Genomic DNA, 24,367 nt, shown 5'->3' on the forward strand with positions numbered 1-24,367 from the left:
TGAAAGACCTGGATGAGCTCGCCCCCGTAAATATTCACCAGTGATGGTGATAGATATAGATCATGATTATGATCAAGTTTATGATGAGTATAACTCGAGTGGGGGATGCGTGACAAAGGGATAGTCCAATGGTTAGCTACCAGGACTTGTCGGGTTGGCTCTATAACCGACAGATGATATCATCAGCCACTAGGGACAGTCATTCATCATATGCATACTATATGAATTGTTTGAGATTGTCTAATTGACTGCATATTATTTGATAATTGTCTAAATGCCTTAATTGTCCCTATTTGTATATTTCTTGTTTGATATAACTGTGTTTGCTACATTATACTCCTGCTGGTGGTTGGGAGGTTTGAAGGAAATGGAAAGGGAAGTATTAGTTAGACTGAAGAATCTTTAGTCAGATGCCCTTATATGGCTTAGCTTGTTTATAAGCTTTGATATTATCTGGAGGAAGTTCTAGGATTGCCTTCGGCTTTCCTCTATTATTATGTATTATATATGTGGAAGCTGTTACCATGCTGGGGACCTTTGGTTCTCACCCATGCGGATTTTGTGATTTTCAGATGCAGGACGTGAGGTTTCTCCCTGAGGCCTGCTGGAGACTTCTAGATTTGCGAAGATACTTTGTTCTCGGGACTCTGTTTTAGTTTACATGTTTTGCTTAGATACTTTTATCTCCATTAAATAATACAAACTGTGATGACTCCTCTTATGGGAGATTTTGGAGAATAGATTTTATGTATTTGTGTCCCTTTGGATTTCCTTTGGGGTTTTCCTTATTTTATCATATGTATATATTGCTATGCTCGGACCGGTTATCTTCGCAGCTGGATTTTGAGTCTTGATATTCCTGTTTTTGACACTCCTTTGTATATATATAATCTCGTGTTGGTTTATCCTTGTTCGTTACGTTATCGATCGGAGTGTTGCGCTTTCGAGTTGCGATTTTTTTTTGTTTACCCCTTTTTCTACAAAGGCTCCTAGTTATAATCAATCATTCATTCTACTATACGTACTAAAATTTTATTTTGGAGGTCGTAATACCTTGTCATCTCTGAATTATGACTTAAGCATAAGACTCTGTATGGTAGGGTGTTACATTTTATGTTATTTTGCATATAGTAATTTGAAATAATTAGTTGTAATATAGTAATTAATAATTATTGTTTTGATATTGTTATTATATTTATCAAGATAATATTCAAGATAAGATACAAATTATAAAGATGGAATATATTTTTTGTGAAAAATAATTATTTTTTAAAATTTAATTAAAAAAATCTCAATTATTCTAATTTATTATTTGATTGTTATATGATATATCATCTGATTCTTTCTAAATCGATATTTTATCTTTAATAATGTTATGTGATCAAGTCATTTTAACAATTAAGTATTAATTTATTTAAAATAAAATTATCAAAAATAATTTGTAATATTATTTGTGTATGTCCATCCCCTAATTAAAATAAAATAAATTTAGTTAATATTAAATTAGTTTTATCTTTGTCATTTTTTTAAGTTGTAATGTTCGAATAAATTTAAAGAAACGTCTTAACTGTTATTTTAAAATATTATTCTTAATTTATATGTAAAATTATTTGGTTCTTAAATTCAAAATATTATAAAAAAATTTTAATAATAAATTTTATCTAATAAAAAGAACACTCTGTTTTTGAGCATCTCACCTTTTGTCTAATGTTCTCCCGCCAACCATGCTAGTTGTGCTTTCCTCTCGCACATTCATTTTTCCTTTATTATCTATGAGCCATATAATAAAAGATCAAACCATCACATGACCCAACAACCAATCAGGCCCAAATCTCTAAGCTAACACTGACGAAAAGTAAGACAATAAAAATCTCGTTTGGCTCAGCTGATCCTATAAGCACCCATATATTGCTGATATTCTGCTTCATCATGCAAAAGAAAAACAACAGGTGTCAAAAAGAGATACATTAAAAAGAAATATCTGTATAAATTTAGATCTGTACACTAAAATAACCCTTATTCTAATTTTAAATTGCTAGTCTTTATTGAGGCTTTTAAAAATTACTTTAATTTAATGTGATCTTCAGAAGAGAGAGGAGATCCTAAGGCTATAACAGAGTCTTGAAGATGTTGTCAGATGCAAATAAAGCATATTTTTAGATGTTTTTTTTTTTATTGTACTTTCAATTGCTTAATCTTGTATATATCTAGTTGATTTGGTAAATAATCTTCAATTTTCTATCCTATTTCATAGCTATAAGCATATCCCACCATTTTATTTTTGAAATCTAAATCCAGAGGCAAGCATCTATGAGATCATGGTACAGTCATCCTGTTTCGATCTTAATGGAATATTTGATGGCAACATTGTTAGCTGTGGCAATGGATGGCACGTGATCTTAAACAATTTTTAAAGTTTTTTTTTATTTATTTTTTTTAGGATTTAATCAAATTTTTTATATTTTTTAAAAGAATTTAATAAATAATCAAATATGTGGAGTTAGGATAATGTTTTTATATTTTCAGGAGTTTTGGCCTTAAAAACTCGTAAAAAGCTAAAAATCAAGACGTTTTTAAAGAAAAATACAAAAACAACAAAAATATGGCTCAAGAAATAGAAGTGTGTCCTAAAAAATAGAAATGAAGCACGCACGCCCGGCAGATGCGGCTTCACGCCCGGCGGACTCCCATGCATACTTCATGCACGCCTGGCGGCCTATGCTCCACGCCTGGCGTGCGCTCTCTCTTGGAAGGTGGAATTTTGGGTTTTTTTACCCAAGTTTCTCTGATACAAATTCGGATTAAATATAATTACAACTCTCAAAAAGTACAATTAAGGTCCAAGCTTAATTATCCACATCATTAGAGGTCTTAATCACATCCAAAATATTGAAGACTCTAAAAGATTAGTTATTAATTCTTTCTAGAAACATAAGAGATTCGGTTGTCAGATTTGATTTGAGTCATTGTTTTGAATTTGAATTTACAAGTCAGTAATTAATTAGCTTATCTTTCTATCTGAAAGATAAGATTAGGATAGTTATCATATTTTCATCTTTGAAAGATAAGATTTATTTTAGTTTGAATTTGAATTCTAGAATTAGGATATAAATAAGTGAATCTAGTTCACAGGGAGCGACACCCAGCTTCTCTGTAATCTCTTTTCATTGTTTTCTTTCCTTTTCCATGGGTAACTAATCTTTTGTCAAAGGGATAGAAGCTCTGTTTATATTTTTTTTTGGGGTTATTAATCTAAGTTTATTTTATTTTGAGGTTTTGCATTGATCTATTTCATGATTGAGTTATTCGTTCTTTATTCGGTTTAGTGGTATCGAAAGGTATGCTAATCTCTTTTGAATTCTTTTATTATAATTGAAAATTTTGATATTTGAATTAAAATTTGAAAACTCTTTCATATGACTCTTTGAATTCGGCTAGGAATAGTGGTTCAATTAGTGTGTGACACATGCATGATTTTTAATCACTCTAATTTTGAATAAATGGCATATAATTCGGATTAGAACAACTTTTGAAAATTGTGTTTTTCTTTTAATGATTTAACTAGACAGAACTAACTGACCTAAGAACGCTACTTTCAAATCTTATTAGAAAACTAAATCGGTTTTTGTGCTAAATCTCTTGATTAAATAATAATGACTAATTAATACTTAAGAAATTGGGTCAAGGAATTGGAAATTAGTTACTAAAGATTTATTGTGAAAGAACTTTGTAAACTTTAAAATAAGTAAACAAAGTTTGATTTCTCTAAAAGTATAAACATCTTTGAAGTCCTTGACTCTCACCATCATTGTTTTCTCTCAAATAAACATTCAAGCTCTCTGTCCATTAGCATTCAAGCATTCAAAGTTTTCAAACTCTCAGTAAAACACAATCTTGCCCTCTTCAATTTAGGTTCGTTTAATCAAATTGGGTATTTAATTTGATATTTTTTTACTCAATCCTTTAATTCTCGTAGGAACGATATCTACTTACCGCAGTATTATTTAAACGATCTGACGCACTTGTTGATATCCGTAATTTTTAATTTTTGTTCATCAAATTTTTGACACAATTGACGAAAATTAATTGAGATTGATAATAAAACGTCAAATTAAATCCTAACTTAGATCTTGTTTACGTACTTTTCTTTAGTTCACTGTTAGTTTCTTTGTTTCCTTTGTTTTTTCTTTCACATTCTTTTTCTTCTTTCTTTTTATTTTCTTTGTTCTTGCTTTCTTTTTCATGCCTTTTGGCTCCTTTCTTACTTTCATTCATTCTTCTGATTTACATATGTTTATTTTATTTACGTTATTTTCTTTTATTTACATTAGTTTCTTTAATTTTTTATTCTATTCTACCTTCTTTTTTATTTTATCTTCTTTTTTATTTTCTCTTTTCTTCAATTTTCTTTTTCGTTTCTTTTACCTTCTTTAGTTTGTCTAATTTTTGTCTAAAATTATATCTTATTTTATTTCTTTTTTTTACATTTTCTTAATCAGTTTAAATTTCTTTTTCTATAATTTTTTAATTCCACAAGGTGCATTTAATCTTATTTTATTATATCTTACATGCAAGAAGGAAGAGATTCCACATTTTATCTCCAGTACTATCCTGAGATAGAGTTAACTCTATTTCAATTAAGAAAGAAAGCAAGAGCCAGGAGACAGAAAGAAGAAAGAATGGCAGACGATCAAAACAGTGCAAAAAGAACCCTTGGAGATTACAACACACCCACCTCTTACAACTATGAAGACAACATAGTAAGGCCCACAGTTCAAGCAAATAACTTTGAACTAAAGTCTTCACTCATCTAATTAGTATAGAAGGACCAATTTGGAGGTAGGCCTCAAGAAGATCCGAATATCCACATAACAAACTTTCTGAAAAGTAATGGAGTTAGTCCGAAAGCTATCCGGCTGAGATTATTTCCCTTCACTCTGATGAATAGAGTCACACAATGGCTCCAATCGTAATCCTTGAGTAGCATCACTTCATGAGAGGATATAGTTAGCAAATTCCTAACTAAATACTTTTCACCCCAAAAGCTAGCCTGATTAAGGAATAACATCAACTCATTCTCCCAAAAAGAGGGTAAGTCATTCTATGAAATTTAGGAGAGGTACAAGGAGATGTTTAGAAGATGTCCACATCATGCTTTCTTCGAATGACTTCAAATCCAAACTTTTTATGATGGTGTTTCTCAAACCTCAAGAACGATGATTGACTCATCAGCTCGGAGTTCTCTGCATAAAAAAATACCTAAAGAAACATTGAAATTGATAGAAATAGTAGCAGCCAACAATTTTATGTACTCATCTGAAAGGGCTACAAAAAAGAGTGTGATGGCACTGGATACCATAGACACCATTCAAGCACAGAATGAGATAATGTCCAGGCGAATAAATTCACTCACAAAACAACTTGGACATAATCAGGTGGCAGCCATCAGAAGTCAAGCTTCATGTGATATATGTGAAGGAGAACATCTAAGTGAAAGGTGTGATGCATTCAATGAACAAGTGATTTCATGGGACATTCCTCAAGGGTGGAAAACGATCCCTTTTTTAAAAACTTATAATATTGGCTGGAGGAACCATCCCAACTTTGGCTGGAGTAACCAAGGACAAAGAAATTTTAACAAACCATATCAGCAATCCAATCAGCCAAAAGCACCTCTTGAGCTCATGATTAACTCATTCATACAACAAACTGAGGCTTTCATATAAGAAGTAAGGACAACTTCCAAAATAAAAAAGCTTCTATAAGAAACCTAGAGGTGCAAGTAGGACAGATAGCTAAGCAATTGGCACTAATTCCATTTCTAGTGAATACTGAATACTATATCTAAAGTTTACATCCATCTTGCAGTTGAATTATTTGACAACTTAAATGACAGAAAAAAATGGCTTAAAAGAAAACTCACGTCATTTTAAAATGGACTGAAATTAAGAAATAGGCACAGCTTTCAAATGCCGATAAGTGCAAAATACTCACGTCATTTGTTTCTGAAGCTTCTCTGGTTCTGCCTGTCTTTTCTCCCACTCCTCTTTTACTTTCCTATTTATTATCATGATTTGCGGCTAAACATTTGAGGTAACAACAATCTGATGTCTTGTCTTGTCAAAATTAACCCGCTAGTAGGAAAATTCTTGAAAGTAAGAAATTTTATTGAGTTATGAGAGAATATTAGAAATTTTATTGAGTTATGAGATAATATTCCTGCAAGCAGATAGAGAACAACTAACCTGTTTTGACATTCTAATTTGGTTACTTATCAGTCCACACATTCTTTCCTCCACACACTGAAAACTCAGTTTGAATAAGTAAGATTACATGCAAACCTACTGTTATAAAAATTGAAATCTTAGTTGAATCTCACCAGTGACAAGCATCTCTTCACATCATTGCTCACACCCTTCAAGCCATACTTAAACACTGACAGTAATAACACAAAATAATTGTCTGTAAGGCCTGGTGTGGCTAGTTTGTATCCATATAAGCTCAAAAGGAAAAATTAAAATAGATGGAGATAACACATGAAAAGGACACTTACTAATCTCAAACAATTTTTTTTGTAGTGGAATTTTCTGCAAAATCAGCCTTTCCACTTCTTCTTGGATAGCTATTCGAGTTGCTTCTGAAACCCGACTGTCTTCCTTATGACCTGAAAATAACTGCTCTTAATTCATTGAAGCAATTCATCAAACATGTGCTATGTAAATCAGTAAAGCATCAACCGAGAGCATATCTACAAATCAAAACCACAAAGCCAATGCAAATTTGTATACATGCATGTAAGAAAAAAATCGAAGAAATTTCATGAAGACCTTACCCCCAATTTCTACTAACAAAGAGAAAATCAAAACCTAGCATTAATGAAATAGAAGTAGTAATAATTAGCAAATACAAAATATGAGTAATTAAAAGAGGAGAATGTGAATTTGTATATAAACCTAGTTCAACCAAGATGGAGAAGGAGAAGCTTCACAGAGCACAACACAGTGGAGCAGGAAACTTTGATGGAGAAGATCGCAGCTGGAAGAAAAGCGTTGATGGAGGAGATTGTCGCCAGTCGCCAGAAGAGAGTGTCGTGGATGAGATCGCAGATCTCACGCTGCGATGGTTCTCACATTGTGATGGAGTTTCCATAGATTGATTAGCACAATGTTTATTAATAAAATATAAGAGTTAGATTTTTAACTTTTTATATTAGTGAAGCAGATAATGAGATACTGCCATTTAAAACCGCCAAATTCGCTAAAGAACCACTGTTCCACAGGCAAATTAGGGCAATCACACAAACCACCTCAGTTTATCAATATAACGGCGGTGTTTTAAATTTGCCATTATGTTTATGCCATTTTATACCAGTTTTTTTTGTAGTGTAGAAAAGAATGTAAAGTCATCTCCTTATGAAATGGAACAGTGATTATAATAAAGGGTTTCCCAAGGAGAACAAGAAGCCAATCAAAGATCCTCCAAAAGAACAGAAGGAGGAGAACTTAGAGGAAGCTCTTACACCAATAGAATTCAAAAAAAGAAAAAAATAAAAATCTATGAATCAAGAATCTCATACACTCAGAAGCTTAAGAAGCAAGATAAAGAGAATAACATTTTAAAATTCTTAGAGCTCTTCAAAAAATTACAACTCAACATTTCGTTTGCTGAGACCTTTGAAAAAATGCATCTCTATGCCAAATTTATGAAAGAGCTGTTGTCTAAAAAAATATTCTTTCAAGAAGATGAGAAAGTAATTTCACCAAGAAATGTAGTGTCATCATTCAAAAAAATTACCATAAAAGTTGAAGAATCTAGGTAGTTTTTCGATCCCGTACACTATTAGAGACATCACCATTGGCAAGGCTCTTTGTGATTTAGGAGCTAGCATTAATCTGATGCCTCTATCTATGGTGAAAAGGCTATAGATTGAGGAGATAAAACCGACCAAAATCTCATTACAATTAGTTGATCAATCAATAAAACTTTCACATGGAATAGTGAAAAATGCATTGGTCAAGGTCTAAAAATTCATCTTTCCCTCCGGTTTTATCATTTTTGACATAAAAGAAGAAGAGGATGCCTCAATCATCCTAAGAAGACCATTCTTTGAAATGAACCACAATTTTAAAAATATAAATATAAATAAGTTATAATTCATTTCATAAATTAGAGTTTTTTATTTTTAGAAATGACTTTATTAAAAGCAATTAAATTAATTTTATAACTATTTGAGTTCAATGGAATTCAGATTCTTATCTATATATTTTTTATTATGTTAAAATATTTTACATAATTAAAACTATAATTTTAGTAATTTATAAATAATAAAAATAAAGTCTAGTAAATAATATTATTATCGAGTTCGATATCCGCCGATATGAGTAAATATCGGTACTTCTCGAAAAACATAGCTTTGCTAATACTTCACCGTATATCTTTTATTGTTATGTTGCTAATGTCATTTATATTAGTAACTCATATATATTATTACTTGTGTTTTAATATATTCAACTTTCATAATTATCCGTTTAGGATATTTATAACTTGAATTGCTGACTCAACAGCCTTACAATGTGACATCCAACCCCACATGTGCCATCTAACCAATAATTCTTCATCATTAATCATCAAAACAGCCATGCAAATGTTCATTTGGGTGAGAAAAAGAAAAGACAATCGTGAGAGAGAAAGAAAGAAAACGAATCTCAATCCTTCCGAGCTTGATTTCCTGAGATTCGTAACTCTAATAAAAAATCTAATCTGGTAAAAGTGTTTGTATCCTCCTCCTCTACACATTTCTGTTACTTTTGTCAGGTAAAATTTGACGGTGACGTAGCTCCTCTTCCCTTTGAGTTCGGCCAATTGGAGTTCTAGGAAGCACAGACGATTTCTGACTTTTTTTCTTCAGCAGCTCGGTCAGAAAGCTTCTCCAGAGTTTTTGTTATTGTGATTTCTGTACGGAGGTAGGATTTGGTAATTTTATAATAATTAAATATAAACTGGATGAGTGAATACTGGTTTGATTGATTACTGTTTGTGTTTGATTAAGTTTATGTTGAATTATTGATGTTTGCTAGAGATTTTGGGTCGGCTATGTATGAACAGTCACATGGGGTGTTTTGGTAAATTTGAAACTGTTGTGGTGTGATATTTTTAGATAAATTTGGTGAGGTTTGATGGCCGAGAGAAAAGATTTAAAGTTATGAAGAATCAATAATCGAAAAACTCGAGAACGGATTAAAGCACAAGTAATATTTTAAGAGAAAAAGGTTAAGGGTTTTGGTTTTGGTACAAAAGAAAGATTAGTATTTAAATTTTATTTTTGAAGGGTAACATTGTATTTATATATAAAAATTGAGGTTAAATTTGTAATTATGTAAGTTTTTGGGTATTTTGGATAATAAATAAAGTACAGAGGTAAAAATAGGTATTTTGTAAAAGTTTAGGATTGCTTTTATAAATATTGAGATAAGTGAGGTTTCAAATATAATTTTATAAAAATATTGAGTTAAAAATGAAATATTTAAAAATTTTAAGTTTAAAACGTAGATAATAAGAGTTTAAGAATAAAATCTTTACGAAACTAAGTTTTTTTTAAGAAAAGCTATAAATATTTTTTATTTACCATTTAAATTATCTTATTTATATTATTGTTATCATTTTATTAAGAATATTTAAGTCATAGAAGAGCAAAGAAGAACTCTTAAAAGCTTTAGAGGACGCAGTTGATTTAAGAATTTTATGATTCTTTTTCATAAGACATTAGAAAAAGGCGAGGAAAGAAAGTAAAGTTGAATTATGATAAAGAATTAAAAGATTGAAGAAAAGAAGAGAGAAAGAAAAGAAGTAAGAAAATAAAAGAGAAAGATGAGAAAGAAAAGAAAAGAAAAAGAACAAAAAAGAATGATGTATTAAGAAAAGAAAAGAAAAAGAACAAAAAAGAATGATGTATTAAGTAAAAGGATCTCTGCCACAGAGAGCAGAGAGCAGTAACGAGAAGGATGTATCAAGTAAAAGGATCTTTGCGACAGAAGAACAGAGAGCAGTGACTGAAAGGATTTTAATGAACATCTGCCATAGTAGAGAAGATAGAAAAGAAGGTATTAATTAAAGGGATCTCTACCGCAGTAGAGTAGAGAACGAAGATTGAAAAGAAATTGAGTGATGTTGGGCCTTAGTGCCAATCTAGTGAGGACAGTGATGCATAACGCTCACTTGATACTATAGGGATGACTAAGTGAGGATGGCGAGCGTAACGCTTACTGGAGACTGAAAGGAAGATTCTCCCATGAGGATGGTGATGCGTAACGCTCATAGAGAGGACGTTGGCTGAGATAAGGACGGCGGTACGAAATGCTTTTCTCTGTACCAGTGTCGGGAATCGGGAACAAACTGACACATGAGCTCATGTCCTGTATAGGACTAGACATGCATCATACATATTTGCGCATATTTGTTTGTGATTGTGTTTTTTATGATTGTGTGTGCTTGTGATTGGATTCTATGTTCTATAATTGCTGAGTTGGATTATACTTTGTTGACTATTGTTATTGACTGAGAACATAATGAAACGAACTTAACTTCTAACTCGACCCTACTAAGAACTCTCCCGTTTTTACCCCTTATTTTCACCATTTTTTGGCTACAGGTGCAAAGGTTTAGCGCAGAGCTACGAGAACGTAGAAGATTATGTTTACGAGTTAAGTTGTTAGATTTTATTTTCCCCTCATCTTTTATTGTTTTTGATTTTTAGAGTATTAGGACTTGTAGTTGAGGATCTTTGATTAAATCTATGTATATAATGCTATGTGGATGTATATATCTTTGTGATTAAGTAATTAAAAGTAAAAGCTATTTCGTTATCTTAATTAAAGTTTTGGTTCGTATTCGCAAATAATGCTCAATATTAAATAAAGATAGTATAGAATAAAAAGGTTTAGAGGTAAGTAACGCATGAGCTTTTGGTACGATCATGAGGTGCTAAAAGTTAGGGTGTTACATTATGGTATCAGAGCAGTTCGTTCCTGTTAGAGCCTTAGGAATGTACTGACAATGCTTCACTGCATACTCTGAGTGTCTGTCATGCAATAGGGCTTGTCCTAGTGACAAGAATTTGAGTTTTAGATGCATGATTGTCTATTGATTAATGTTGTTAGTCGATCGTTGCATCTCTCATGATATTAGGTCTGGCCAACTTAATACTAATGATTCATATATATGGAAACACTAATGGATTATCATAGATGAAGTAGAAGCAATAGGTAACACGAATCACGAGATTTTGGGGATGTTAGAGGTTACTTTTGAGGGTTTATCCTATTTCGAAGTATGATCTTTGTTCATGCCGCGTAACTTAGTACTCCATTTTCCTCTTTTATCATTTGCACTGGTGTTTCTTGCTTTAGATTTTATTTTGGAATATGATTTGACTATATTTCAACCATTCTTTATCGCTCTTGTACATCTCTGCTCGATTGTAATCCTAACTATTCATTTGATATATTTAGAACATTCATCCTTGATATTGCTCATATTCCTCTTTATGAACCATGTGTTCTTTGATTTGGCTTTGAACTTGGTTTCTTATAGTAATGATTCTCAAGTCTTTAAAGACGTTAGAGGTTCTTTCTTGATTAGTTTGCACTAAAACATGTACTCTTATTGTGCCACGTGATAGGCGCATTGTTTATTCATTTATTTTTCATTTCTTCCGTCTCTTTTTTCAATTCTTTTCGAAACTAGATTTGATTATCCATCTTTATCATTTTTTGTACACTTCTTCATAAATCCTTTACCCTTCAATCAAATTTTGAATTTGTTTTGACGCATCGCATAATTCTCAATATCTTCCTTTATTTTGCATTCCTTTGATTAAGCTTGAGTTTATTTATGCCATGAGCAATTTCTGGATATGACAAGCAATACGTTAGTTCTGTAGAATACAGTTGTCACAAAAATAGACTGTTCTCTTAGTCGAGATGGCCTAAAAGAAATAGATCGCTTGCATGCATATGGATCCTTTCTGAACTTTTATCATTGGCATTGCTTATATTCTTCTTTAAGCATCTTGTACCGTTTAATCTTAAGCTAGATTTGAGGTATCAAACTTTAATTCTTCGAAAACATTGTTGACTTTAGGTAGAGTAAAGTATCATTTTTGTCCTCAACGTTTGGGGTAAGTCCTATTTGTGTCCCTAACGTTTAAATCGTCCTATTTGTATCCCTAACGTTTATAAAAGTGATTCAATGTTATCCTACTATCAATTATACTAACAAATCATATTATATTTTTCAATTATTCTCACTTGAATGTATTCATTTTCAATTAGGTCTCACTTGGATATGTTTGATTTTAATATTATACCCACTATTTGTATTTAGATTCAATTATGTCCCTAGAAAAGTGAATTATGTAAATATTGTAGGAATTAGTTTCAACTTTTGATGAGCTATTTTTTGGAGTGAATCATCGATTCTATCCTAGATATTTGTATTCTAACTTCAAGAAGAGATTTTTAAAACTCAAACTAAAGCGTTCATGATGTGTAATTGACGGCAGGATAACATTGAATCACTTTTACAAACGTTAGGGATACAAATAGGACGATTTAAATGTTAGGGACACAAATAGGATTTACCCCAAACGTTGAGGACAAAAACGATACTTTACTCCTTTGGTTATCTATATTTGTGAACTTGGTAATTCAGCTTGAATTTGCTTCGACTTATTCTGCTACCTTTTCTTTTATTGTTCCTATCCAAGTTCCTTTTCTCAAATTTCTCTTTAGGGTACGATTTAACTCTCTTTCTGACAGATTTCATATTTTGTGCACTCCTGATTGATTTTGATTATACTCATCTTTTTTACTTCTTGTAACTATTATCTGTGATGTTTAACCTTTTTCTTTTTGGATTTTGGATTTCTTTATTCAAACTGGAGCTTATTTGTTAAAATTACAAGTCCTCAGATTCCAAGTTTAATTTGCATTAAACCTATCATAAAACTTCTGCACCACACTATACTTTTTCAATCATTTTCACATGATATTATTTTCCTCATGTTTGAAAACTGAACACGTCAAATCTTTCTGTTTTTCTTTGACATGTTTAAAAGGAAAGTTAATATGAATCTTTTTCATCCTGTATCAATTTTCGAGGGCAAAAATTTTTGTAAGGTGGGTAGAATGTAACGACCCACAATTTTAAAAATATAAATATAAATAAGTTATAATTCATTTCATAAATCGGAGTTCCTTATTTTTAGAAATTATTTTATTAAAAGTAATTAAATTAATTTTATAACTATTTGAGTTCAATTAAATTCAGATTCTTATATATATATATATATATATATATATATATATATATATATTATAATGAAATATTTTACATAATTAAAATTATATATATAATTATATATATATATATATTAATTTGAATAATTGATATTTTTAATTTAAAAATAAAATCTAGTTAATAATATTATTATCGAGTTCGATATCTGCCGATATGAGTAAATATCGGTACTTCTCGGTGAACATAGCTTTGCTAATACTTCACCGTATATCTTTTATTGTTATGTTGCTAATGTCATTTATATTAGTAACTCATATATATTATTACTAGTACTTTAATATATCCAACTTTCATAATTATCTGTTTAGGATATTTATTGTAAACCCCAACTAATTAGTGAATAATTAGTTAATAAATTAATTATTATTATAACAAATTAGAAAATTGAATTTTATAGTTTAATGTGATAGAGAAAATTAAAATAAGAAATTTGACACTAATTTTAAAGAATTTGGCCCAAAATTGGGTCGAACAAACCGAACCGAACAAACTAGACCCGAAATGGGCCCATGGCCCATCATATATATAACAAGATCAGCCATCTTTCTTCCTCATTCCATGAGGAATGCTAAATCAAGAGGGGAGGGGCTGAAATGGAGCTCAAACCCTAACTCCAATTTTAAATCAAGATAACTTCCTACTCCGAGCTCCGATCGCTGCACGTTTGCGGCCATGCGACCGCAGCGTCGAGCTCTACAAAGTCCGGTAAGAAATTTGATGTGGAAGTCACATTATCAATTCCAATGCTCTCTTTCCCAATTTTGAAAATTGTGTGTTGTGGGTGTTGAGATCTTTGGTTAATTTGATTTTTAGGGTTAAGTTAACTTAAGGAATTAGTGGGCTTTTGTCTGATTAACGCACATACAAGATAAGGATCATTAACCCTAGTCAATTCTTTGATTTAGTGTGTTGGAAATTAAATTTGTGTATGTATATGTGATATTTGTGTTAGGTGTATGTATATATATATGATATGAAGCAAAATTAAAAATATCAAAAGCTTGATTGGAAGCTTGGGAAGTTAAATTGTGGTGTGGAAGGCTTGTGATCTTGCCTTGTGGAGTTGTCTTGAGTTATACGTGGAAATTGGCCAAGGTATGATTTCGGTTTCTCGTATCTAAAATATAATGTGTCGTGAAAACTTAGGCTAGTGACAGTAAGATAGGAATTGAATTGTTGATATTGTTGATTGATTGGGATGGATTATTATGTATGTGGTTAATGGTTTTGGGGGTTGTGATTGGTGCTATTATGAATAATATGTCTAACTTGGTATTTGAGATTGATAAATGATAATGATGGTATTTTTGAGATGTGAATGTTGTTGAGGATTTAGGATTGGCTGGTATTTATGAGGTTTGGCTAATTAAAGTTGTTGTTGGTACTATATTGATGGTGAAGTTGATATTGTGTTAGATATGAGTAATTGATGATGCATGTTGTATATTGTTTGAATTTGAATTATTGAGTTGAGATTGATGAAAGAGGAGAATTGGTAGGTTGTGGAATGAATAAGGAGGTCAAAAATATAAATTTGGAGTGCTTGAGGCTGTTATAGTAAGATTTGATTTGGTTTTAAAAGGTTTGAAGTGTGTATGTTTTGAAAGTTGAGGTTTGCAGATTTTAATGAAAACTCTTGATTTTTAGCCAATTTTGGTGGAGCATAACTTAGTCTCCGGACCTTTGATTTCTATCAAACTTGTTTAGAAAGAAAATTTGGTCCGAGATGTTTACACCGTTCGAAGAACGGAGGAAAAATGTTTTAACACGAGAAAGTTATATGCAATCAAATATTGGTGTGCAAAACAAAAATTATGGAATTAGTAGCTTTTTTTGAGATTTATGCTAAGCATGCGTACGCGAGGAACACACGCGACGCGAGCAAGGGAGTCGCGTACGCAACCTCCCATTTTTAGTCGTGTGCGTACGCACGGCACCTGTTTTTCTGAAATATGAATTTTTGTGTTTTTAAACCATTTCTCTAGCTTTCAAAACCCTTTTAACACTTGTTTAAAGCCTGAGAGATGGAATTTTGAGTAGTAAAGTATGTTTAGGAGTGTGAGAAAGGCAACTTGATTAAGAAAGGGGTAAAGTAAATGAGGATGAATGAGGAAGTGCTATAAGGTTATATATGCTGTGAGCGGTGGCTAAATTCGTGATGTTTAATGATGTGATGATGAATGAATGTAAGTGACATGAATGAAGAATTATTACTGAAATTTGATTGATGATTAAATGATTATGATTAATTGAAGAATCTTGAAAATGTGGCGAGTATGCTGGAGATGCATATGTGATTAATGAATGAATGTGGTAAATGAATCATGATGGAAAATGTTGAATGTGAGTATGCTTGTGTTTTCTCTCTAGTTGTAATGGTGACATGGCACATATACCCTTTAACGGTGATAGGATACGGATACCCTCTAACGGTGACAGGGCACGGATATCCTCTAACGGTGACAGGGCACGGATATCATCTAATGGAGAAAGGGCACAGATACCCTCTAACGGTGATAGGGCACGTATTCCCTCTAACAGTATTAATGCACAACAGAGAGACAGTGTCCGGGTTAGCTACCAGACACGTGGGGTTGGCTTGATAACCGACAGATGAGACTCATCAGCCACTAGGAAAGGCATGCATTATGTGCATTTGTATGTTCTGTTTGAGTGTGCATTGTCTTGGCTTGCTTAATTCTTTATTCATGTTAATTGCTAATTGCCTACTTATTATATATGCTTTCTGTATGTGTTTGTCTTGTCTGTTTTGTCTATTGATGAGCGGATAATTTATACGCTTTTTGGCATTGTTTTTAGTATGTTTTTAGTTTGTTTTAGTTAGTTTTTATTATATTTTTATTAGTTTTTAGTTAAAATTTACTTTTCTGGACTTTACTATGAGTTTGTGTGTTTTTCTATGATTTCAGGTATTTTCTGGCTGAAATTGAGGGACCTGAGCAAAAATCTGATTCAGAGGCTGAAAAGGACTGCAGATGCTATTGGATTCTGACCTCTCTGCATTCGAAGTGGATTTTATGGAGTTACAGAAGCCCAATTGGCGCGCTCTCAACTGCGTTGGAAAGTAGACATCCTGGGCTTTCCAGCAATGTATAATAGTCCATACTTTGCCCGAGATTTGATGGCCCAAACCGGCGTTCCAAATCAGCTCAAAACTGCCCGGCGTTAAACGCCGGAACTGGCACAAGAATGGGAGTTAAACGCCCAAACTGGCACAAAAGCTGGCGTTTAACTCCAAGAAAAGTCTCTACACATGAAAGCTTCAATGCTCAGCCCAAGCACACACCAAGTGGGCCCGGAAGTGGATTTTTATGTCATTTACTCATTTCTGTAAACCCTAGGCTACTAGTTCTCTACAAATAGGACCTTTTGCTATTGTATTTTCATCTTTGGACATCTAGTTCTTAGATCAGATCTTTAGATCTTTGAATCTTTTGATCATTTTAGATCTTTTGATCATGTTTTTATGATTGAACCCTCTTTGGGAGGCTGGCCTCTCGGCCATGCCTAGACCTTGTTCTTATGTATTTTCAACAGTGGAGTTTCTACACACCATAGATTAAGGTGTGGAGCTCTGCTGTACCTCGAGTATTAATGCAATTACTATTGTTCTTCTATTCAATTCAGCTTGTTCTTGTTCTAAGATATCACTTGTTCCTCAACTTGATGAATGTGATGATCCGTGACACTCATCATCATTCTCACCTATGAACGTGTGCCTGACAACCACCTCCGTTCTACCTTAGATTGAGTGGATATCTCTTGGATCCCTTAATCGGAATCTTCGTGGTATAAGCTAGAACTGATGGCGGCATTCAAGAGAATCCGGAAGGTCTAAACCTTGTCTATGGTATTCTGAGTAGGATTCAAGGATTGAATGACTGTGACGAGCTTCAAACTCCTGAAGGCTGGGCGTTAGTGACAGACACAAAAGAATCAATGGATTCTATTCCAACCTGATTGAGAACCGACAGATGATTAGCCGTGCTGTGACAGAGCGCGTTGAACATTTTCACTGAGAGAACAGAACTGTAGCCACTGACAACGGTGATGCCCAACATACAACTTGCCATGGAAAGGAGTAAGAAGGATTGAATGAAGACAGTAGGAAAGCAGAGAGACGGAAGGGACAAAGCATCTCCATACTCTTATCTGAAATTCTCACCAATGAATTACATAAGTATCTCTATCTTTATTTTATGCTTTATTCATATATCATCCATAACCATTTGAATCTGCCTGACTGAGATTTACAAGGTGACCATAGCTTGCTTCATACCAACAATCTCCGTGGGATCGACCCTTACTCACGTAAGGTTTATTACTTGGACAACCCAGTGCACTTGCTGGTTAGTTGTGCAAAGTTGTGATAAAGAGTTGAGATTTCAATTGAGCGTACCATGTTGATGGCGCCATTGATGATCACAATTTCGTGCACCAAGTTTTTGGCGCCGTTGCCGGGGATTGTTCGAGTTTGGACAACTGACGGTTCATCTTGTTGCTTAGATTAGGTATTTATTTTTTCAGAGTTCTTAAGAATGAATTCTAGTGTTTCAAGGTGATGTTCTTATCAGCTCCAAAGCTGACTGATTCTCATCAATTTAGCTCTTGAATGTAATGTCCTGCTGAAGCTTGGCTAGCTGATGCGCTATAAACTGAGTATAGCTACGATCTTAGGAAATTACACAGATCGGCAAAATTCCTTCCGGCAAGTGCACCGGTTATCGTCAAGTAAAAACTCACAATAGAGTGAGGTCGAATCCCACAAGGATTGGTTGAATGAGCAATTCGAATTAGAAGTTTGATTAGTTGAGCGGAATCAAGAATTGGTTGTGAATTGCATAAAGTAAATTGGCGGGAAATGTAAATTGCAAGGAATTGAAATGACTGAATCTTAAAATTGCAAGAATGAAAGTGCGAGAAATTAAATTGCTGAAATTAAAAGGGAATTGGGGTGATTGCATGAATTGAAATTGCAGAATGTAAATAGAAAAGTGTAGATCAGAGATGTGGAGTTCATTGGGTGTTAGGAGATATTGAGATCTCCGAATCAAACATTTTATCTCTTCCTCAACCAATGCATTCATTGAATTTTGCTTGGCAATCTTATATGGTTGGATCCCAATCCCTTGGCTCACCAATTCTCTCTAAAAACAAACAAATTCCCAATCCCTTGGTTTAAATGTTCATAAGAAGAGATGAAGCTCGATCACTGATTATACCACACAATTTCATGGACCACAATTTGGTAGGATTACATGTCACAATATCCATCCAAACCCCAATCCAATTCACTGTGAGAAAGCTTCTCTAGCATGAATCCATCATTCCTTTCCCAAGGTTCCGAAGGATTCCAATTATGGGTAATTTCTTTCCCAAGACAATTACCCAATGGAATTAGATCGAGAAGCTTTCTAACAAAATTCAAGAGAAAAGATTGAAGAAGAAGATAAAACTATTATTGATTCATTGAATTACAATAGAGCTCCCTAACCCAATGAAAGGGGTTTAGTGTGTCATAGCTCAGAATTCAATTACAAAACTGATGAAAAGTTCTAAAGTATCAAAAGGTGTCAAAAGATGTTCAAAAGTTCCCCCTCAGGGGCTGGATTCCCCTTCAACCCCCCTTTTTTAAATGCAGAAACTAAGGCCTTTAAATAGGCTCCCTAAATTACAAAATGAAAATGAAATTAAAAGCAAATTACATTCAAATGAAAATAAACTATTCTAGATGATTCTTGTGGCCTTGATTTGGTGTTGTTGATGGGCCTTGCTTGCTTGAAGGGTAGAGTGACATAATTGATCCAAAAAGGATAATGATCCATTAAACTACACTCAAACGTTGCACCCCCCTTTCTTGAGTCGTCACTTTGTTCTCTTGTCAACCTTGCCAATTTGATGCCAAATATAGACTATTATACCTCGTTGGAAAGCTATGGATGTCAGCTTTCTAACGCAACTGGAAACACCTCAATTGGATCTCTATAGCTCAAGTTATACTCCATGGAAGGTGAAGAGGTCAGCTGGCCTGATTGCATGTTGGTACTATGCTCTTCTATGCACATTACGGGGCTGTTTTCTCCCTCAATTTTTAGTTTCCACCATGCATGCCATATATGTTTGGAAAGCTCTAGATGTCTTCTTTCCAATGCATTTTGAATCACCTCATTTGGAGTTTTGTAGCTCAAGTTATTTATGTTTGAAGAAGGCATGGTCAAGCTGTTCCATATAACACGTTTAAACTCCAGTTTAAGCTTAAACTGGAGCTTAAACGTGGAAATGGCTTCCTGGTGCATAATTTGGGTCGAACACGTTTAACCTCCAGTTTGAGGTCAAACTGGAGGTTAAACGTGGAAATACTCCCTTGGTGCCATTCTCATTCTGGCGTTTAACCTTCAGTTTGAGGTCAAACTGGAGGTTAAACGTGGAATGCTCCTTAGTGCTCTTTCTCATTCTGGCGTTTAACTTCCAGTTTGAGGTCAAACTGGAGGTTAAATGCCAGTTACAGCATTTCCTTTCTTCTCATGATTTTTAACGTTTAAGCTCCAGTTTAACCTTAAACTGGAGCTTAAACGTCCCATTTGATATTCAAGCTTCCCTTATTGATTTTGTTGCTTCCTTGCCTAGCCTCTTCTTCCCTGGAATCATCCAAACAATTGCATCAAAGTCTTGCAAAATTTCATGAGAATTCATCCATTCATAGCATTCAAGTGATATAACTAAAAACTCATGAATTTGCATCAAAATCATAATGTTTTGGATGGTTCATTGCTTTGTTGTTCATTTAACCATTCTTGGTTACTTTAAGCTCAAGAAAATGCATAAAACAACTAAAACTAAAAGAAAAATGCTAGTGAAACTAGCCTAAGATGCCTTGGCATCACAACACCAAACTTAATACTTGCTTGTCCCTAAGCAAGTCCTGAGATATTTGAGAAGAAAGTATGAAACAGAAAGTAATTACATTGGCTATGTTAGCAAGCAATTGAAGTTCATTAGAAGGGTTTTATGCAGAAAGTTGTAGCATCACTTTTTCATTCTTATCAGGGAGGATTATCACTTTTTCATTGCATCCATCAAACACTGCTATGGCCTCTTGTTATTCTCATGTCTTTGGCACTTTTTCTTTCTTTGTTTTTCTTTTTCTTAGAGCTCCTTTGCTCCTTGTTTGCTCAGTGTCATGTATTACACAAGCCTTTGGCATTTTCTTTTTCTTACTAGTGCAGTACACATATCCACTATAGGCATTTTAGTTCACATTTCTTTTTGAGACATTGGTGCCCAGCACCTCTTTGTGTAACTAAATGTTTTGTAGCTAGGTTGCTCTTGATAATGGACTTTTGGTTGATAATCCCGGGTTAGTTAACCCAAGTTACCAAGTGTTGAAACACTCCTCAGAACCTAGTCATCCAAGCAGATCCTAGTACATAAACACCACAGGCATATGTCTCAAAAGTTCAAACCATTGGTGCCTAGCTTTATTTTCTCAATTCTTTTGCTTTTTGGTTGCCCTTTTCAGTGGCTCTTTCTTCTTCTTTTTCTTTCTTTGTCATGGCCAAAGACATTCATTCATCAAGATCCATAGACAGTATTCAACTTCTTCACAAAAAATGATAATTCTACACTCAATTTCCAGTGAGCTAACTAAACAATCAAGCATGCATACCACCACTTAATTCTACTTGATTTGTCACTAGTGGAGCCAAGTTACTTTTGTTCAAACTTTTCTTTTATTTTTGGAAACAGAACAAGCATGGCAAGCATTTGTTTAAGAAGGTGAGTTATATCCAAACATCTAGACATTTACTTTATTCAAAGCAATAAACAGACAAACATACTAAGAACTTCACATTCCAGAAAGATTCAACAATTTCAATTTAAACCAGAACAAGCATGCTTTTGTTTGCCTTTTAAAGAAAGGTCAAAGAACAACACCACCTTGTGAAAATTCTTGTTTTCTCTTTGTTGCCAGGAAACAATTTGATTTCTCCTTCTTCTACTAGTTATTGCATCATGTTCTTTCTAAGATCCTTGTTTCCTTTCCTGCAAAGAGTGATGAAGTTGCTTGTTTCTCAAGCACTTGAATGGTTAGCTCACTATATATGGGCAAGTGTCTGAGTCTTAAGTTGGTGTGTGAATACCAAACTTAGTCTCCTACTCACTTCTCTGTTCTTTGAATCCTTGAGTTTTCCTTGGAATGAAGTTGCTGCTAAGGATTTTAATCATTTCTGTGATTGCTTAGAATGGTTGTTCCTTTCATATAATTCAAAGGTTGTTGTGTTCAGTTGATCTTTATGGTGGAACACCAAACTTAGAGTCACACATCCCCCTTTGAATTATTGATCCACAAATTCATTGTTTGGTGTGAAACACCAAACTTAATTCTTTGCAATGCACAGAAACTACTTTACCCTTTTTATTGAAACAAATAAAAGAGATAGCAAAAGAGTGTTACCTCAGGTTGGGTTGCCTCCCAACAAGCGCTCTTTTAACGTCATTAGCTTGACGGTTGTCCCTTGCTAGGGTGGATGGTAGTGCTTGATGTCCTCTCCTCTCACTATGGAAACATCCCCATTTGATTCCTTCATGATTTCCAAATGTTCCATAGAAAGAACTTTCCTGATTGTGAACACTTGAGGGAGCTGAGAAGGAATGGGTTTGAGGTCAGGTGGGATTGGCAAATAATGACTTGATATTACTTTATCTCCCGGAGAGAAACCTTCAGTGGGAATTTTCTTGTTTCTCCACCCTCTTGGCAATTTCTTTACAATTCTTCCCTCTTTCTTGAGGCTTTCTTCATTGACCCTTATGACAGGAGGGTCCTTCTGAGCTGTTTCTATTGATTTTTGTGGCTTTAACTCTTGCGATTCTTGTTTGCCTTTCAAGGATTGTTTCAGAGTTTCAGTTGCTGGATTGCTTTCCTCCAAACACAGATGGTTACTATCATCCTTAGGCTTTTCAGGTTTTGGTTCAGGCTCAGATGCAGGTTTAAAAACATGGAAAATGAGCTGTTCATCATGTACTCGCAATATTAGCTCTCCTTGTTCTATATCTATGAGTGCTCTAGCAGTGGCTAGAAATGGCCTTCCCAGAATGATAGGATGTAGGTAGCTTTCCTCCATGTCCACAATGACAAAGTCTGTGGGGAAAAAATAATTTTCCACTTTCACCAGCACATTCTCAACTACCCCTTCAGCTTGCTTTTGCGTTTTGTCAGCCAGTTGTATGATTACATCAGTGGATCTCACCTCATTCAGTTGTAGCCTTCTCATAAGAGTCAAAGGCATCACATTTATGCTAGCTCCTAGATCACAGAATCCTCTGTCAATTTTTGTTTCCCCTATGATGCAGGGGATATGAAAACTACTTGGGTCTGTTTTCTTAGAGACCATATCCTTCTTGATGAGTGCACTGCATTCTTTGTTCATGATTACAGTTTGTCCTCCCTTCAAAACTCTTTTCTTGCTCAGCAATTCCTTCAAATACTTGATATGTGTAGGCATCTGCTGGAGGATCTCAAGAAAGGGAATATTGATGTGGAGAGACTTAAATGTCTCTAAGAACCTTGAATATGTTTTCCCTTTTTCACCTACTCCTAATCTCTGAGGAAATGGTGCTTTTGGTTGGTATGTTCCCAACATGCCTTCCTTTTGCAATTCTTTGGCTTGCTCAGTTTCACTTTCCTGCTTAGCTTCTTCCACACCTTCCTTCAAGACTTCTAGCTCCTTTTCTGAGGGTCTGATTCCTTCTTCTTTTGAGACTTCCTTCAATATGGTGATGGCCTTGCATTCTTCCCATCTCACTCCCTTTTGTTTCCCCTTAGGATTCTTTTCAGTGTCACTAGGGAACACTGCAGTTGACTTAGGGGCCTGTTGAGATAGCTCTCCTACTCGAGACTCCATCCACTTGAGTTTTTCACCATGGCTCCTTAAGGTCGATCTCACATCTTCCCTAAAGCTTTTCAATTCGGTTATGTCCTGACTCATGGTTGCAAGCCTTCCTTCTATCCTGTTTAATTGATCTTGAAATTGTTGGTTCGGATTAGATTGGGCAGGTTGGTTATTTTGGTCATGATATGGTGGTTGGGAGTAAGTGTTTTGTGTGGCTTGATATGATCTTTGGTTGGAGTTTTGGTATGTGGAATTGTTGTGTTGGTTGTGGTTGTAAGATTTGTGGTTTTGTGGTTGGGTTTGCTGGTTTCCCCACCCAAAGTTTGGGTGGTTTTTCCAACCTGGGTTGTAAGTGTTGGAGTGTGGGTCATATGATTGCCTTTGTTGGTTTCCCACATAGTTGGCCTCTTCCCAATCACCTCCTTCAATGCTTACTTCCTCTTGATCTTGTGTGTGTATTGCAGCCACTTGCTTTGTGTCTAATTTCCTTGTGAGCTCTGCTAGTTGCTTGGCAAACACCTTGTTTTGGGCTAAAATTGTATCAACATGGTTCAGCTCCATGACTCCCTTAGTGTTGTGTCTCTCCGAAGCATAGTAGTACTCATTCTCAGCCACTGTCTCAATCACTTCAATGGCTTCTTCCACAGTCTTTTTCCTGTTCAGTGAACCTCCTGATGAATGGTCTACAGCCTTCCTTGATTCATAAGAAAGTCCATCATAGAAAATATGCAATTGCACCCACTCAGGGAACATGTTGGGTGGACATTTCCTTGTCAATTCTTTGAACCTCTCCCATGCCTCGTAGAGCGTCTCACCATCTTGCTGTCTAAAAGTTTGAACCTCAGATCGAAGCCTATTGACCTTTTGTGGGGGGTAGAAACGTGCCAGAAACTTGCTCTCCACCTCATCCTATGTTGTTAGGCTGTCCCTTGGGAATGATTCCAGCCACTTAGCTGCCTTGTCCCTAAGTGAAAATGGAAACAAGAGCAGTTTATAGGCATCGTCCTGGACTCCATTGGACTTCACAGTGTCGCAAATTCTCAGGAATTTGGTGAGATGTTGGTTTGGATCTTCATCAGCACTCCCACCAAATGAACAAT

The 24,367-nt window shown here is 34.4% G+C and overlaps 1 non-coding gene across 1 annotated transcript; it reads left to right on the forward strand.

Annotated features, from left to right (window-relative positions):
- The first annotated feature begins 24,018 nt into the window (after positions 1–24,018).
- Positions 24,019–24,122, forward strand: LOC130950717 (small nucleolar RNA R71). Its single transcript, XR_009073698.1, has one exon. It is a non-coding gene; the product is annotated as a small nucleolar RNA R71 (small nucleolar RNA).
- Positions 24,123–24,367: the final 245 nt, after the last annotated feature.

The sequence above is a fragment of the Arachis stenosperma genome, chromosome 1 (genome assembly GCF_014773155.1).
Source record: "Arachis stenosperma cultivar V10309 chromosome 1, arast.V10309.gnm1.PFL2, whole genome shotgun sequence".
Taxonomy (NCBI): domain Eukaryota; kingdom Viridiplantae; phylum Streptophyta; class Magnoliopsida; order Fabales; family Fabaceae; genus Arachis; species Arachis stenosperma.